This window comes from Cherax quadricarinatus, chromosome 14 (genome assembly GCF_038502225.1).
Source record: "Cherax quadricarinatus isolate ZL_2023a chromosome 14, ASM3850222v1, whole genome shotgun sequence".
Taxonomy (NCBI): domain Eukaryota; kingdom Metazoa; phylum Arthropoda; class Malacostraca; order Decapoda; family Parastacidae; genus Cherax; species Cherax quadricarinatus.
The window spans coordinates 33,273,063-33,292,773 of record NC_091305.1 but is presented as its reverse complement, the minus strand read 5'-3'; the positions used below and the strand labels follow the sequence as shown (position 1 = coordinate 33,292,773).

At 41.2% G+C, this 19,711-nt stretch overlaps 1 protein-coding gene across 1 annotated transcript in view; it reads left to right on the top strand.

Moving 5' to 3' along the window:
* Positions 1 to 19,711, top strand: part of LOC128698548 (major facilitator superfamily domain-containing protein 12) — a 576,952-nt gene that overhangs the window by 302,373 nt on the left and 254,868 nt on the right. The window lies entirely within an intron of this gene.

The following is a 19,711-nucleotide window of genomic DNA, read 5'->3' as shown; positions in this document are numbered from 1 at the left end:
TTGCTCCGGACAACCATTCATTTCCAACTCCTCTCCTTGGCAAAATGCCACATATGACAGGTTTCCCACCCTTCCTCCTAATTATCTCTATTGCTGACCTATACCTGCTAACCAGGTCCTCACTCCTACGTCTGCCAACATCGTTGCCTCCAGCACTGAGACAGATAATAGGATTGCTCCCATTACCTCTCATGATGTCATCCAGATGGCTAACAATATCCTTCATCCCAGCCCCAGGAAAACACACTCTCTGCCTCCTACTCCTATCCTTCAAGCAGAATGCCCTATCCATGTACCTAATCTGGCTATCCCCAACAACAACAATGTTTTTACCTTCCTTGGCGTCGTCCGTCGTGATGCTCCGAGTAGTCGACTCACATTCGCCAGGTAGCATTACACCACTTGTAGAATTCGTCAAGACGTTCTCGATGGTCTTCGTTTGGGTTTCTAGGGATGTCTCACTCACGTCTGCCAATGCTTCTTTGGTGCTCGTTGTGGCATTCCCAGTAGTACACTCACATTCGTCAGGTAGCACCGAGAATGGGTTGGAAGTTTCCACGGTAGTCTTCTGGTTTCTCGTTGTTTCTGCCTCTCCAACCGTTTTCTTGATCTTCAGCTTGGTTCCATGTTGCCCGGCCACTGACCAAGCTCCCCTCTTAACCTGGGGACTCACAACAGGAGGATTACTACGAATCCTCTTGTTCTCCTCCGTTAATCGCCGTATCTCCATCTTAGCAACTCTGAGCTCTTCTCTCAGCTGCTGGTAAAGTTGCTCAAGAGAGGGCATCCTGGTTCAGATTCACAGAGAGCACACAAACAGGTCTTCACAGAGCTAAGTACACGTCACCACTGAGCTAAGTACATGTCACCACACGATCTACACTATTCAGTTTATAAGTGGCATGGTTATTGTCCTGTCCAACATTTAGCATTTTGCATTTGTCTATATTAAACTGCATCTCTCACTTCTCCGACCACTGCATCAGTCTGTTCAAATCATCCTGGAGTGCACTAATGTCCTCAATGGAATGAATTGGACGGCCTATTTTGGTGTCATCAGCAAATTTGCTTATGTCGCTATTTATTCTCTCATCCATATCGTTTATGTAAATTGTGAACAACAAGGGGCACAACACTGACCCCTGTGGAACACCGCTTGTGACGTGCCCCCTTTCTGATTTCTCCCCATTTATGCAAACTCTTTGCTGCCTATTTGTCAGCCACGCCTCTACCCAGGAAAAAATTTCTCCTCCTATTCCGTGTAACTTAAGTTTCCTCAAAAGTTTCTGATGTGGAGCTTTATCGAAAGCCTTACTGAAGTCCATATACACAATATCATATTCATTAACATGATCTACCTCCTCAAACACCTTAGCGAGAAAAGTTTGTAAATTCGTAAGACTGGGACGCCCCTTAGTAAAACCGTGTTGAGATTCATTTATCAATTTATACCTATCAAGATGGCTACGAATTGCCCCGGCAATTATTGATTCCATAAATCTTCCCACTATGGAGGTAAGTCTTATTGGTCTATAGTTCGAAGCTAAGGACCTGTCACCTGCCTTGTAAATAGGTATTACATTTGCCATTTTCCATTTATCAGGCACTATGCCAATTTGTAGTGATATATTGACAAGATTAGCCAAATGTCTGCGAAGTACTCTTTAAGTTCCTTTAAAACCCTTGGAAACAATTCATCAGGTCCTGGGGATTTGTTGGGTTTTAATTTCTTTATTTGTCTGAGGACCATGTCACTAGTTACTGCAATCGTGCACAGTTCTACGTAATTTATTATTTCAGGAATATCGCTAGTATCTTCCCGAGTAAAAACTGAGAGGAAGTAAGAATTGAGAATTTCACACATATCCTTATCACTGTCAGTGATCTGACCAGAGTTACTCTTAAGTGGGCCTATCTTGTCCCTAATCTTACTTCTGTATACATGAAAACCCTTTTGGGTTAGTCTTTGAATCCCTTGCGACTTTAGCCTCATAATCCATTTTTGCTATTCTTAATCCTTTTTTTTATTTATCTATTTAATTGAATATATTGATTTCTTAACTGTTCTTGCCCTCTTTTGATACACCTTAAAAATGCTTCTCTTTTGACCAGTGAGATGTTTTAATCTATTGTTCATCCATTTGGATCATTTTTGTTAGATCTACTTTCCCTACTCGGAACAAAAGTTGACTGAACAGCTAGAACTATGCTCTGAAAAACGTCATACTGGCAGCCAACACCAGCTACCTCACCCAAAGTCAGATCATCCCAATTTAGCCCACCGAGGTAATTTTTCAGTCCCATGAAATCAGCCAATTGAAAGTCTGGGACAGAGATTTTATTGTAGTTTACTTGGTAATTCCATAATACATTGAAACTAAGTGATTTGTGATCACTTTCCCCAAGCTCATCATTAACATCAAGATTATTAATTAGTTAATCTTTGTTGGCAAGAACCAAGTCAAGCAGATTGTTTCCTCTAGTTGTTTCTGTCACAAACTGTTTTAAAAAGCAATCCTGAACTGTATCAAGAAAGTCACTAGACTCAAAATTTCCTGTCAAATTGTTCCAATCAATTTGTCTAAAGTTAAAATCCCCCATTAGCACAACATTTTCATATCTAGACTCCTTATGAATTTCGTCCCATAGCATCTTACTGCACTCTCTATCAAGGTTTGGGGACCTATATATTACACCTAAAATTAACTTCTCATACCCCTCGAGAAACTGTAGCCAAACAGATTCTGTGTCTGATGTTTCTATTCTTATATCATGTCTAACACAACAATTTAAATTATCTCTGACATACATCGCCACTCCACCACCCTTCCTGTTGACCCTATCAGTGTGGAATAGTTTATAACCCTTTATGCTGCATTCAGAAGGCATTTTTCTATCCTTCAAGTTGAACTAGGTCTCAGTTATAGCAATAATATCTATATTACCTGCACTTGCAAGTAATCTTAGCTCATCTATCTTATTTCTTAGACTCCTACTATTTGTATAATGAACCTTAAGGGAGCTAGTCACTCGTTGCCCTCCACTATCTCTCTTTGTTTGTTGATCAGTTGCTTTGTCTTTATTAGGAACTTCATGTTAAATATTGTCTTTTAAACATATCCCTGAGGTATCCTGGTAATATCTACTGTTTCCAACAATAATACTGCAGCCTGATTGTTTCCCACAAACACCCATACCTCTAAAATCTAACAGTTTAAAATCCTAGACAAATCATCAATGACCCCTTCAATCGAATTGGCTAATGCAACCACTCCAACCCCAGAAAGATGAACCCCATACCTTGCATACATGTCATGTTTGCCATAAAATTTGTCCCAGTTATCAATGAATGGGATTGCAAGTTTTTTGCAGTACCTGTCTAGCCAGCAGTTTATACCAGTTGCCCTAGACATCCATTCATTGCCCACTCCCCTTCTAGGCAAGATGCTACATATGATAGGTATCCCTCCCTTAGACCTGACTACTTCTATGGCTGACCTATACTTATCCAGTAGCTCCTGTCTCCTCCCCTTCCCAATGTCATTTCCACCAGCATTAAGATGCATAAAGGGCTTGTTCGCATTACCTAACGTAATATTATCCAACCTGCTGACTATGTCACCAACACCAGCTCCTGGGAGGCACACTCTCTGTCTGACTTTTCTATCTCTTTTACAAAAAGCATGGCTCATATATCTTACCTGAGTCTCCCACAATCAGAATATTCTTACCTTGCTTAGCAGGGGTGTCAGAGGTACCTTTAACCTCACTAACCACTGAAGTACACTCGTCTTGGAAAACAAAGAATCGATTTCCTACCTTCACATCATCTTTATTAACCCTCCTTATCTTCCTTCTTCCTGAACTATGAACCACTTGCCACTTAAAGTGGCTGCCACTCTCACCGGTGGTTAGCATTTCCTCCTTACCAGCACCAACTATCTCACACTCACTCCCAAACACATCTAGGCAAAGCTTCAGCTTCCTTTTTTCCTCCTGAAGTAGAACCTCCTCCTTCAACACTTTAACCTGAGGTTCTAAAACACTAGAACAAGCCATGGTGCTTGTTGACGCCCCACCCCAATACCCAGACAGCTCAGGGCAGGTATGACCACACGTGACCTTCATACATTTCACTCTCCAACTGGAAATGGTTGTTGAGAATAACAAAAACATAAAGTGGAACCAAGTAAACCAAGTCCTAACCGATATAAGCTGGGAAGATATACTAAGCAACACAGACCCAAACTTATGCCTAGAACAGATTAACTCGGTGGCACTCGATGTATGCACAAGGCTTATTCCTCTAAGAAAAAGGAGGAGTAGATGTAAAATAGAAAGAGACAGGCGCTCCCTTTACAGGCGACGGAAAAGAATAACAGAGCGGCTAAAAGAGGTCAATATATCTGAAATGCGCAGGGAGACACTGGTCAGAGAAATAGCAAGCATCGAACTTAAGCTAAAAGAATCCTTTAGGAGTCAGGAATCGCGGGAAGAACTAAAAGCTATAAATGAAATCGAAAGAAACCCAAAGTATTTCTTCTCCTACGCCAAATCAAAATCGAGAACAACGCCCAGTATTGGGCCCCTACTTAAACAAGATGGGTCCTACACAGATGACAGCAAGGAAATGAGTGAGCTACTCAAGTCCCAATATGACTCAGTTTATAGCAAGCCGCTAACCAGACTGAGAGTCGAAGATCAAAATGAATTTTTTATGAGAGAGCCACAAAATTTGATTAACACAAGCCTATCCGATGTTATCCTGACGCCAAATGACTTCGAACAGGCGATAAATGACATGCCCATGCACTCTGCCCCAGGGCCAGACTCATGGAACTCTGTGTTCATCAAGAACTGCAAGAAGCCCCTATCACGAGCCTTTTCCATCCTATGGAGAGGGAGCATGGACACGGGGGTCGTCCCTCAGTTACTAAAAACAACAGACATAGCCCCACTCCACAAAGGGGGCAGTAAAGCAACAGCAAAGAACTACAGACCAATAGCACTAACATCCCATATCATAAAAATCTTTGAAAGGGTCCTAAGAAGCAAGATCACCACCCATCTAGAAACCCATCAGTTACACAACCCAGGGCAACATGGGTTTAGAACAGGTCGCTCCTGTCTGTCTCAACTACTGGATCACTACGACAAGGTCCTAAATGCACTAGAAGACAAAAAGAATGCAGATGTAATATATACAGACTTTGCAAAAGCCTTCGACAAGTGTGACCATGGCGTAATAGCGCACAAAATGCGCGCTAAAGGAATAACAGGAAAAGTCGGTCGATGGATCTATAATTTCCTCACTAACAGAACACAGAGAGTAGTCGTCAACAGAGTAAAGTCCGAGGCAGCTACGGTGAAAAGCTCTGTTCCACAAGGCACAGTACTAGCTCCCATCTTGTTCCTCATCCTCATATCCGACATAGACAAGGATGTCAGCCACAGCACCGTGTCTTCCTTTGCAGATGACACCCGAATCTGCATGACAGTGTCTTCCATTGCAGACACTGCAAGGCTCCAGGCGGACATCAACCAAATCTTTCAGTGGGCTGCAGAAAACAATATGAAGTTCAACGATGAGAAATTTCAATTACTCAGATATGGTAAACATGAGGAAATTAAATCTTCATCAGAGTACAAAACAAATTCTGGTCACAAAATAGAGCGAAACACCAACGTCAAAGACCTGGGAGTGATTATGTCGGAGGATCTCACCTTCAAGGACCATAACATTGTATCAATCGCATCTGCTAGAAAAATGACAGGATGGATAATGAGAACCTTCAAAACTAGGGAGGCCAAGCCCATGATGACACTCTTCAGGTCACTTGTTCTATCTAGGCTGGAATATTGCTGCACTCTAACAGCACCTTTCAAGGCAGGTGAAATTGCCGACCTAGAAAATGTACAGAGAACTTTCACGGCGCGCATAACGGAGATAAAACACCTCAATTACTGGGAGCGCTTGAGGTTTCTAAACCTGTATTCCCTGGAACGCAGGAGGGAGAGATACATGATTATATACACCTGGAAAATCCTAGAGGGACTAGTACCGAACTTGCACACGAAAATCACTCACTACGAAAGCAAAAGACTTGGCAGACGATGCACCATCCCCCCAATGAAAAGCAGGGGTGTCACTAGCACGTTAAGAGACCATACAATAAGTGTCAGGGGCCCGAGACTGTTCAACTGCCTCCCAGCACACATAAGGGGGATTACCAACAGAGCCCTGGCAGTCTTCAAGCTGGCACTGGACAAGCACCTAAAGTCAGTTCCTGATCAGCCGGGCTGTGGCTCGTACGTTGGTTTGCGTGCAGCCAGCAGCAACAGCCTGGTTGATCAGGCGCTGATCCACCAGGAGGCCTGGTCACAGACCGGGCCGCGGGGGCGTTGACCCCCGAAACTCTCTCCAGGTAAACTCCAGGTCTCCAGGTAATATTCGCAAATATATGTTTAATGTTTAGCAAGAACAAGAAGAAAGAAAAGAATGCAATTTGTAAATCTGTGTATTTTTCTTCAGCGGTCAGCCTATTGTGCTGGACACAGCGGATATATTTTATCCAAAAGCTTCAATACTACCATGAAGACAGTAATGATATATACTCTAATATGCTGACCTGGATATGACCTCCAGTAGTACTAACTTTTCACACATTTGCATAGCAGTTTCGTCCTTGTTTAGTCTGCGTCGGTAACCTACAGGTTCTGACGTAAAGGTAATTAATGTTATCCATGCGGGAAGACTACGTGAAGGAGTGTTCAACACCCCTGCTACCAGACGCTTGTGTATGCGCTTACTGATACCAAGGCACGTCCTCTAATGTCACACTGACTGAGTCACACAAGTTGTTATTGTGTTGTAATTGATACTGCCTTCCCCTGCCTACCCTTGCCTGCCGGTGCCTCCCCTTGCCTGCCCCTGCCTGCACCTGCCTGCTCCTGCCTGCCCGTGCCTGTCCCTGCCTGCCTCTGCCTGTCCCTACCTGCCCCTGCCTGCTCCTACCTGCCCCTACCTGCCCCTGCCTGCCCCTACCTGCCCCTACCTGCCCCTACCTGTCCCTACCTGCCCCTGCCTGCCCCTGCCTGCCCCTGCCTGCCCCTGCCTGCCCCTGCCTGCCCCTGCCTGCACCTCACCTGTCAACTCTTCAAGTTGAAATTTATTGTTCTAATAACCAATACTGTCTTTATGTTGGAATATTCACTCACATGATGAGTGACACTGCTTAGTGAACTCACATAATGAGTGACACTGCTTAGTGAACTCACATAATGAGTGACACTGCTTAGTGAACTCACATAATGAGTGACATTGCTTAGTGAACTCACATAATGAGTGACACTGCTTAGTGAACTCACATAATGAGTTACACTGCTTAGTGAACTCACATGATGAGTGACACTTCTTAGTGAACTCACATAATGAGTGACACTGCTTAGTGAACTCACATAATGAGTGGCACTGCTTAGTGAACTCACATAATGAGTGACACTGCTTAGTGAACTCACATAATGAGTGGCACTGCTTAGTGAACTCACATAATGAGTGACACTGCTTAGTGAACTCACATAATGAGTGACAGTGCTTAGTGAACTCACATGATGAGTGACACTGCTTAGTGAACTCACATAATGAGTTACACTGCTTAGTGAACTCACATAATGAGTGGCACTGCTTAGTGAACTCACATAATGAGTAACACTGCTTATTGAACTCACATAATGAGTGACACTGCTTAGTGAACTCACATAATGAGTGACACTGCTTAGTGAACTCACATAATGAGTGACACTGCTTAGTGAACTCACATAATGAGTGACACTTCTTAGTGAACTCACATAATGAGTGACACTGCTTAGTGAACTCACATAATGAGTGACACTGCTTAGTGAACTCACATAATGAGTGGCACTGCTTAGTGAACTCACATAATGAGTGACACTGCTTAGTGAACTCACATAATGAGTGACATTGCTTAGTGAACTCACATAATGAGTGACACTGCTTAGTGAACTCACATAATGAGTTACACTGCTTAGTGAACTCACATGATGAGTGACACTTCTTAGTGAACTCACATAATGAGTGACACTGCTTAGTGAACTCACATAATGAGTGGCACTGCTTAGTGAACTCACATAATGAGTGACACTGCTTAGTGAACTCACATAATGAGTGGCACTGCTTAGTGAACTCACATAATGAGTGACACTGCTTAGTGAACTCACATAATGAGTGACACTGCTTAGTGAACTCACATGATGAGTGACACTGCTTAGTGAACTCACATAATGAGTTACACTGCTTAGTGAACTCACATAATGAGTGGCACTGCTTAGTGAACTCACATAATGAGTTACACTGCTTATTGAACTCACATAATGAGTGACACTGCTTAGTGAACTCACATAATGAGTGACACTGCTTAGTGAACTCACATAATGAGTGACACTGCTTAGTGAACTCACATAATGAGTGACACTTCTTAGTGAACTCACATAATGAGTGACACTGCTTAGTGAACTCACATGATGAGTGACACTGCTTAGTGAACTCACATAATGAGTGACACTGCTTAGTGAACTCACATAATGAGTGACATTGCTTAGTGAACTCACATAATGAGTGACACTGCTTAGTGAACTCACATAATGAGTTACACTGCTTAGTGAACTCACATGATGAGTGACACTTCTTAGTGAACTCACATAATGAGTGACACTGCTTAGTGAACTCACATAATGAGTGGCACTGCTTAGTGAACTCACATAATGAGTGACACTGCTTAGTGAACTCACATAATGAGTGGCACTGCTTAGTGAACTCACATAATGAGTGACACTGCTTAGTGAACTCACATAATGAGTGACACTGCTTAGTGAACTCACATGATGAGTGACACTGCTTAGTGAACTCATATAATGAGTTACACTGCTTAGTGAACTCACATAATGAGTGGCACTGCTTAGTGAACTCACATAATGAGTTACACTGCTTATTGAACTCACATAATGAGTGACACTGCTTAGTGAACTCACATAATGAGTGACACTGCTTAGTGAACTCACATAATGAGTGACACTGCTTAGTGAACTCACATAATGAGTGACACTTCTTAGTGAACTCACATAATGAGTGACACTGCTTAGTGAACTCACATAATGAGTGACACTGCTTAGTGAACTCACATAATGAGTGGCACTGCTTAGTGAACTCACATAATGAGTGACACTGCTTAGTGAACTCACATAATGAGTGACACTGCTTAGTGAACTCACATAATGAGTGACACTTCTTAGTGAACTCACATAATGAGTGACACTGCTTAGTGAACTCACATAATGAGTGACACTGCTTAGTGAACTCACATAATGAGTGACACTGCTTAGTGAACTCACATAATGAGTGACACTGCTTAGTGAACTCACATAATGAGTGACACTGCTTAGTGAACTCACATAATGAGTGACACTGCATAGTGAACTCACATAATGAGTGACACTGCTTAGTGAACTCACATAATGAGTGACACTGCTTAGTGAACTCACATAATGAGTGACACTGCTTAGTGAACTCACATAATGAGTGACACTGCTTAGTGAACTCACATAATGAGTGACACTGCTTAGTGAACTCACATAATAAGTGACACTGCTTAGTGAACTCACATAATGAGTGACACTGCTTAGTGAACTCACATAATGAGTTACACTGCTTAGTGAACTCACATAATGAGTGACACTGCTTAGTGAACTCACATAATGAGTGACACTGCTTAGTGAAATCACATAATGAGTGACACTGCTTAGTGAACTCACATAATGAGTGACACTGCTTAGTGAACTCACATAATGAGTGACACTGCTTAGTGAACTCACATAATGAGTGACACTGCTTAGTGAACTCACATAATGAGTGACACTGCTTAGTGAACTCACATGATGAGTGACACTGCTTAGTGAACTCACATAATGAGTTACACTGCTTAGTGAACTCACATAATGAGTGGCACTGCTTAGTGAACTCACATAATGAGTTACACTGCTTATTGAACTCACATAATGAGTGACACTGCTTAGTGAACTCACATAATGAGTGACACTGCTTAGTGCACTCACATAATGAGTGACACTGCTTAGTGAACTCACATAATGAGTGACACTGCTTAGTGAACTCACATAATGAGTGACACTGCTTAGTGAACTCACATAATGAGTGACACTGCTTAGTGAACTCACATAATGAGTGACACTGCTTAGTGAACTCACATAATGAGTTACACTGCTTAGTGAACTCACATAATGAGTGACACTGCTTAATGAACTCACATAATGAGTGACACTGCTTAGTGAACTCACATAATGAGTGACACTGCTTAGTGAACTCACATAATGAGTGACACTGCTTAGTGAACTCACATAATGAGTGGCACTGCTTAGTGAACTCACATAATGAGTTACACTGCTTATTGAACTCACATAATGAGTGACACTGCTTAGTGAACTCACATGATGAGTGACACTGCTTAGTGAACTCACATAATGAGTTACACTGCTTAGTGAACTCACATAATGAGTGGCACTGCTTAGTGAACTCACATAATGAGTTACACTGCTTATTGAACTCACATAATGAGTGACGCTGCTTAGTGAACTCACATAATGAGTTACACTGCTTATTGAACTCACATAATGAGTGACACTGTTTAGTGAACTCACATAATGAGTGACACTGCTTAGTGAACTCACATAATGAGTGACACTGCTTAGTGAACTCACATAATGAGTGACACTTCTTAGTGAACTCACATAATGAGTGACACTGCTTAGTGAACTCACATAATGAGTGACACTGCTTAGTGAACTCACATAATGAGTGGCACTGCTTAGTGAACTCACATAATGAGTGACACTGCTTAGTGAACTCACATAATGAGTGACACAGCTTAGTGAACTCACATAATGAGTGACACTTCTTAGTGAACTCACATAATGAGTGACACTGCTTAGTGAACTCACATAATGAGTGACACTGCTTAGTGAACTCACATAATGAGTGACACTGCTTAGTGAACTCACATAATGAGTGACACTGCTTAGTGAACTCACATAATGAGTGACACTGCTTAGTGAACTCACATAATGAGTGACACTGCTTAGTGAACTCACATAATGAGTGACACTGCTTAGTGAACTCACATAATGAGTGACACTGCTTAGTGAACTCACATAATGAGTGACACTGCTTAGTGAACTCACATAATGAGTGACACTGCTTAGTGAACTCACATAATGAGTGACACTGCTTAGTGAACTCACATAATGAGTGACACTGCTTAGTGAACTCACATAATGAGTGACACTGCTTAGTGAACTCACATAATGAGTGACACTGCTTAGTGAACTCACATAATGAGTGACACTGCTTAGTGAACTCACATAATGAGTGACACTGCTTAGTGAACTCACATAATGAGTGACACTGCTTAGTGAACTCACATAATGAGTGACACTGCTTAGTGAACTCACATAATGAGTGACACTGCTTAGTGAACTCACATAATGAGTGACACTGCTTAGTGAACTCACATAATGAGTGACACTGCTTAGTGAACTCACATAATGAGTGACACTGCTTAGTGAACTCACATAATGAGTGACACTGCTTAGTGAACTCACATAATGAGTGACACTGCTTAGTGAACTCACATAATGAGTGACACTGCTTAGTGAACTCACATAATGAGTGACACTGCTTAGTGAACTCACATAATGAGTGACACTGCTTAGTGAACTCACATAATGAGTGACACTGCTTAGTGAACTCACATAATGAGTGACAATGCTTAGTGAACTCGTCACTCTGGACAAAATCCAAAATAATTTCCCAAACTCACACTTTCAGCAGAGTGGTTTTAGTGAATATATGATATACATAAAGGAGGGATGGAGACAACGGCACCACTAAGTCAGTGACGGAGTGAGTCATGATGAAACTATTTCTTCTTTTTTTTTTTTGATGGGAAATAGCCGATTTGTTAATAAAAAAATAATGAACGTAAACCGAACTTGAAGTAACGTATAAGTCACGTCCAGCGATAATATGTGATCCTGTTTACTGCAGCAAGAGTCGGCTGCTTCTCAGATGTGTTGATTCATCAAGGATGTAAGACCATCAGATGTGTTGATTCATCAAGGATGTAAGACCATCAGATGTGTTGATTCATCAAGGATGTAAGACCATCAGATGTGTTGATTCATCAAGGATGTAAGACCATCAGATGTGTTGATTCATCAAGGGTGTAAGACCATCAGATGTGTTGATCCATCAAGGATGTAAGACCATCAGATGTGTTGATTCATCAAGGATGTAAGACCATCAGATGTGTTGATTCATCAAGGATGTAAGACCATCAGATGTGTTGATTCATCAAGGATGTAAGACCATCAGATGTGTTGATTCATCAAGGATGTAAGACCATCAGATGTGTTGATTCATCAAGGGTGTAAGACCATCAGATGTGTTGATTCATCAAGGATGTAAGACCATCAGATGTGTTGATTCATCAAGGATGTAAGACCATCAGATGTGTTGATTCATCAAGGGTGTAAGACCATCAGATGTGTTGATTCATCAAGGATGTAAGACCATCAGATGTGTTGATTCATCAAGGATGTAAGACCATCAGATGTGTTGATTCATCAAGGATGTAAGACCATCAGATGTGTTGATTCATCAAGGATGTAAGACCATCAGATGTGTTGATTCATCAAGGATGTAAGACCATCAGATGTGTTGATTCATCAAGGATGTAAGACCATCAGATGTGTTGATTCATCAAGGATGTAAGACCATCAGATGTGTTGATTCATCAAGGGTGTAAGACCATCAGATGTGTTGATTCATCAAGGATGTAAGACCATCAGATGTGTTGATTCATCAAGGATGTAAGACCATCAGATGTGTTGATTCATCAAGGATGTAAGACCATCAGATGTGTTGATTCATCAAGGGTGTAAGACCATCAGATGTGTTGATTCATCAAGGATGTAAGACCATCAGATGTGTTGATTCATCAAGGGTGTAAGACCATCAGATGTGTTGATTCATCAAGGATGTAAGACCATCAGATGTGTTGATTCATCAAGGATGTAAGGCCATCAGATGTGTTGATTCATCAAGGATGTAAGACCATCAGATGTGTTGATTCATCAAGGATGTAAGACCATCAGATGTGTTGATTCATCAAGGATGTAAGACCATCAGATGTGTTGATTCATCAAGGATGTAAGACCATCAGATGTGTTGATTCATCAAGGATGTAAGACCATCAGATGTGTTGATTCATCAAGGATGTAAGACCATCAGATGTGTTGATTCATCAAGGATGTAAGACCATCAGATGTGTTGATTCATCAAGGGTGTAAGACCATCAGATGTGTTGATTCATCAAGGATGTAAGACCATCAGATGTGTTGATTCATCAAGGATGTAAGACCATCAGATGTGTTGATTCATCAAGGATGTAAGACCATCAGATGTGTTGATTCATCAAGGATGTAAGACCATCAGATGTGTTGATTCATCAAGGATGTAAGACCATCAGATGTGTTGATTCATCAAGGATGTAAGACCATCAGATGTGTTGATTCATCAAGGGATGTAAGACCATCAGATGTGTTGATTCATCAAGGATGTAAGACCATCAGATGTGTTGATTCATCAAGGATGTAAGACCATCAGATGTGTTGATTCATCAAGGATGTAAGACCATCAGATGTGTTGATTCATCAAGGATGTAAGACCATCAGATGTGTTGATTCATCAAGGATGTAAGACCATCAGATGTGTTGATTCATCAAGGATGTAAGACCATCAGATGTGTTGATTCATCAAGGATGTAAGACCATCAGATGTGTTGATTCATCAAGGATGTAAGACCATCAGAGATGTAAGACCATCAGATGTGTTGATTCATCAAGGATGTAAGACCATCAGATGTGTTGATTCATCAAGGATGTAAGACCATCAGATGTGTTGATGTAAGACCATCAGATGTGTTGATTCATCAAGGATGTAAGACCATCAGAGATTCATCAAGGATGTAAGACCATCAGATGTGTTGATTCATCAAGGATGTAAGACCATCAGATGTGTTGATTCATCAAGGATGTAAGACCATCAGATGTGTTGATTCATCAAGGATGTAAGACCATCAGATGTGTTGATTCATCAAGGATGTAAGACCATCAGATGTGTTGATTCATCAAGGATGTAAGACCATCAGATGTGTTGATTCATCAAGGATGTAAGACCATCAGATGTGTTGATTCATCAAGGATGTAAGACCATCAGATGTGTTGATTCATCAAGGATGTAAGACCATCAGATGTGTTGATTCATCAAGGATGTAAGACCATCAGATGTGTTGATTCATCAAGGATGTAAGACCATCAGATGTGTTGATTCATCAAGGATGTAAGACCATCAGATGTGTTGATTCATCAAGGATGTAAGACCATCAGATGTGTTGATTCATCAAGGATGTAAGACCATCAGATGTGTTGATTCATCAAGGATGTAAGACCATCAGATGTGTTGATTCATCAAGGATGTAAGACCATCAGATGTGTTGATTCATCAAGGATGTAAGACCATCAGATGTGTTGATTCATCAAGGATGTAAGACCATCAGATGTGTTGATTCATCAAGGATGTAAGACCATCAGATGTGTTGATTCATCAAGGATGTAAGACCATCAGATGTGTTGATTCATCAAGGATGTAAGACCATCAGATGTGTTGATTCATCAAGGATGTAAGACCATCAGATGTGTTGATTCATCAAGGATGTAAGACCATCAGATGTGTTGATTCATCAAGGATGTAAGACCATCAGATGTGTTGATTCATCAAGGATGTAAGACCATCAGATGTGTTGATTCATCAAGGATGTAAGACCATCAGATGTGTTGATTCATCAAGGATGTAAGACCATCAGATGTGTTGATTCATCAAGGATGTAAGACCATCAGATGTGTTGATTCATCAAGGATGTAAGACCATCAGATGTGTTGATTCATCAAGGATGTAAGACCATCAGATGTGTTGATTCATCAAGGATGTAAGACCATCAGATGTGTTGATTCATCAAGGATGTAAGACCATCAGATGTGTTGATTCATCAAGGATGTAAGACCATCAGATGTGTTGATTCATCAAGGATGTAAGACCATCAGATGTGTTGATTCATCAAGGATGTAAGACCATCAGATGTGTTGATTCATCAAGGATGTAAGACCATCAGATGTGTTGATTCATCAAGGATGTAAGACCATCAGATGTGTTGATTCATCAAGGATGTAAGACCATCAGATGTGTTGATTCATCAAGGATGTAAGACCATCAGATGTGTTGATTCATCAAGGATGTAAGACCATCAGATGTGTTGATTCATCAAGGATGTAAGACCATCAGATGTGTTGATTCATCAAGGATGTAAGACCATCAGATGTGTTGATTCATCAAGGATGTAAGACCATCAGATGTGTTGATTCATCAAGGATGTAAGACCATCAGATGTGTTGATTCATCAAGGATGTAAGACCATCAGATGTGTTGATTCATCAAGGATGTAAGACCATCAGATGTGTTGATTCATCAAGGATGTAAGACCATCAGATGTGTTGGATGTAAGACCATCAGATGTGTTGATTCATCAAGGATGTAAGACCATCAGATGTGTTGATTCATCAAGGATGTAAGACCATCAGATGTGTTGATTCATCAAGGATGTAAGACCATCAGATGTGTTGATTCATCAAGGATGTAAGACCATCAGATGTGTTGATTCATCAAGGATGTAAGACCATCAGATGTGTTGATTCATCAAGGATGTAAGACCATCAGATGTGTTGATTCATCAAGGATGTAAGACCATCAGATGTGTTGATTCATCAAGGATGTAAGACCATCAGATGTGTTGATTCATCAAGGATGTAAGACCATCAGATGTGTTGATTCATCAAGGATGTAAGACCATCAGATGTGTTGATTCATCAAGGATGTAAGACCATCAGATGTGTTGATTCATCAAGGATGTAAGACCATCAGATGTGTTGATTCATCAAGGGTGTAAGACCATCAGATGTGTTGATTCATCAAGGGTGTAAGACCATCAGATGTGTTGATTCATCAAGGATGTAAGACCATCAGATGTGTTGATTCATCAAGGATGTAAGACCATCAGATGTGTTGATTCATCAAGGATGTAAGACCATCAGATGTGTTGATTCATCAAGGATGTAAGACCATCAGATGTGTTGATTCATCAAGGATGTAAGACCATCAGATGTGTTGATTCATCAAGGATGTAAGACCATCAGATGTGTTGATTCATCAAGGATGTAAGACCATCAGATGTGTTGATTCATCAAGGACGTAAGACCATCAGATGTGTTGATTCATCAAGGATGTAAGACCATCAGATGTGTTGATTCATCAAGGATGTAAGACCATCAGATGTGTTGATTCATCAAGGATATAAGACCATCAGATGTGTTGATTCATCAAGGATGTAAGACCATCAGATGTGTTGATTCATCAAGGATGTAAGACCATCAGATGTGTTGATTCATCAAGGATGTAAGACCATCAGATGTGTTGATTCATCAAGGATGTAAGACCATCAGATGTGTTGATTCATCAAGGATGTAAGACCATCAGATGTGTTGATTCATCAAGGATGTAAGACCATCAGATGTGTTGATTCATCAAGGGTGTAAGACCATCAGATGTGTTGATTCATCAAGGATGTAAGACCATCAGATGTGTTGATTCATCAAGGATGTAAGACCATCAGATGTGTTGATTCATCAAGGATGTAAGACCATCAGATGTGTTGATTCATCAAGGATGTAAGACCATCAGATGTGTTGATTCATCAAGGATGTAAGACCATCAGATGTGTTGATTCATCAAGGATGTAAGACCATCAGATGTGTTGATTCATCAAGGATGTAAGACCATCAGATGTGTTGATTCATCAAGGATGTAAGACCATCAGATGTGTTGATTCATCAAGGATGTAAGACCATCAGATGTGTTGATTCATCAAGGATGTAAGACCATCAGATGTGTTGATTCATCAAGGATGTAAGACCATCAGATGTGTTGATTCATCAAGGATGTAAGACCATCAGAGCCGGATCCATCACCACCGTTACTGTGTAATAAAGATTTTTATTAATGACATGTTTCACTAACTAGCGATCTTGTCAATCCTAGTACTGACGTCACCTGTTGGTCATGCACTGTATGCTAGTAAGGCGCTCTTGATCCAAGGGAATTAGTGGTCTCATCATTTTCCTCCCATTTCCATGGCACTATGACCCTTGCTGATTTAGTGCTTCCCCATGAATATAATGAAATTTGCTGGGCCCTACCCACTACGAACATTCTTATTATTAACTAACAAGCATTATTTCGCAGTTGCTATCAATAAGTAACAGATTAATTTTGAGAACTAATCCACAGTACTGTTGCTGCAACATTTCACAACTCACAACGCCGTGACTAAAGCAATTTAAAAGTAACTCACAAAGTCGTGACTAAAATAATTCACAAGTAACTCACAATGTCGTGACTAAAATAATTTACAAGTAACTCACAATGTCGTGACTAAAATAATTTACAAGTAACTCACAAAGTCGTGACTAAAATAATTTACAAGTAACTCACAATGTCGTGACTAAAATAATTTACAAGTAACTCACAAAGTCGTGACTAAAATAATTCACAAGTAACTCACAATGTCGTGACTAAAATAATTTACAAGTAACTCACAATGTCGTGACTAAAATAATTTACAAGTAACTCACAATGTCGTGACTAAAATAATTTACAAGTAACTCACAATGTCGTGACTAAAATAATTTACAAGTAACTCACAATGTCGTGACTAAAATAATTTACAAGTAACTCACAAAGTCGTGACTAAAATAATTTACAAGTAACTCACAATGTCGTGACTAAAATAATTTACAAGTAACTCACAAAGTCGTGACTAAAATAATTTACAAGTAACTCACAATGTCGTGACTAAAATAATTTACAAGTAACTCACAATGTCGTGACTAAAATAATTTACAAGTAACTCACAAAGTCGTGACTAAAATAATTTACAAGTAACTCACAATGTCGTGACTAAAATAATTTACAAGTAACTCACAATACCGTGACTGAGATGATTAAATAATATTGTACTGACGCATCCTTATCGCACCTTTACTGGGAAGACATAACACGGTGCTGTCTGTGGTTCAGTTACACCGTGTACGACATAACACGGTGCTGTCTGTGGTTCAGTTACACCGTGTACGACATAACACGGTGCTGTCTGTGGTTCAGTTACACCGTGTACGACATAACACGGTGCTGTCTGTGGTTCAGTTACACCACGTTACACCGTGTACGACATAGCACGGTGCTGTCTGTGGTTGCTGTCTGTGGTTCAGTTACACCGTGTACGACATAACACGGTGCTGTCTGTGGTTCAGTTACACCGTGTATGACATAACACGGCGCTGTCTGTGGTTCAGTTACACCGTGTACGACATAGCACGGTGCTGTCTGTGGTTCAGTTACACCGTGTACGACATAACACGGTGCTGTCTGTGGTTCGGTTACACCGTGTACGACATAACACGGCGCTGTCTGTGGTTCAGTTACACCGTGTACGACATAGCACGGTGCTGTCTGTGGTTCAGTTACACCGTGTACGACATAACACGGTGCTGTCTGTGGTTCAGTTACACCGTGTACGACATAGCACGGTGCTGTCTGTGGTTCAGTTACACCGTGTACGACATAACACGGTGCTGTCTGTGGTTCAGTTACACCGTGTACGACATAACACGGTGCTGTCTGTGGTTCAGTTACACCGTGTACGACATAACACGGCGCTGTCTGTGGTTCAGTTACACCGTGTACGACATAGCACGGTGCTGTCTGTGGTTCAGTTACACCGTGTACGACATAACACGGTGCTGTCTGTGGTTCAGTTACACCGTGTACGACATAGCACGGTGCTGTCTGTGGTTCAGTTACACCGTGTACGACATAACACGGTGCTGTCTGTGGTTCAGTTACACCGTGTACGACATAACACGGTGCTGTCTGTGGTTCAGTTACACCGTGTACGACATAACACGGTGCTGTCTGTGGTTCAGTTACACCGTGTACGACATAACACGGTGCTGTCTGTGGTTCAGTTACACCGTGTACGACATAACACGGTGCTGTCTGTGGTTCGGTTACACCGTGTACGACATAACACGGTGCTGTCTGTGGTTCAGTTACACCGTGTACGACATAACACGGTGCTGTCTGTAGTTCAGTTACACCGTGTACGACATAACACGGTGCTGTCTGTAGTTCAGTTACACCGTGTACGACATAACACGGCGCTGTCTGTGGTTCAGTTACACCGTGTACGACATAACACGGTGCTGTCTGTGGTTCAGTTACACCGTGTACGACATAACACGGTGCTGTCTGTAGTTCAGTTACACCGTGTACGACATAACACGGTGCTGTGTGTGGTTCAGTTACACCGTGTACGACATAACACGGTGCTGTCTGTGGTTCAGTTACACCGTGTACGACATAACACGGTGCTGTCTGTAGTTCAGTTACACCGTG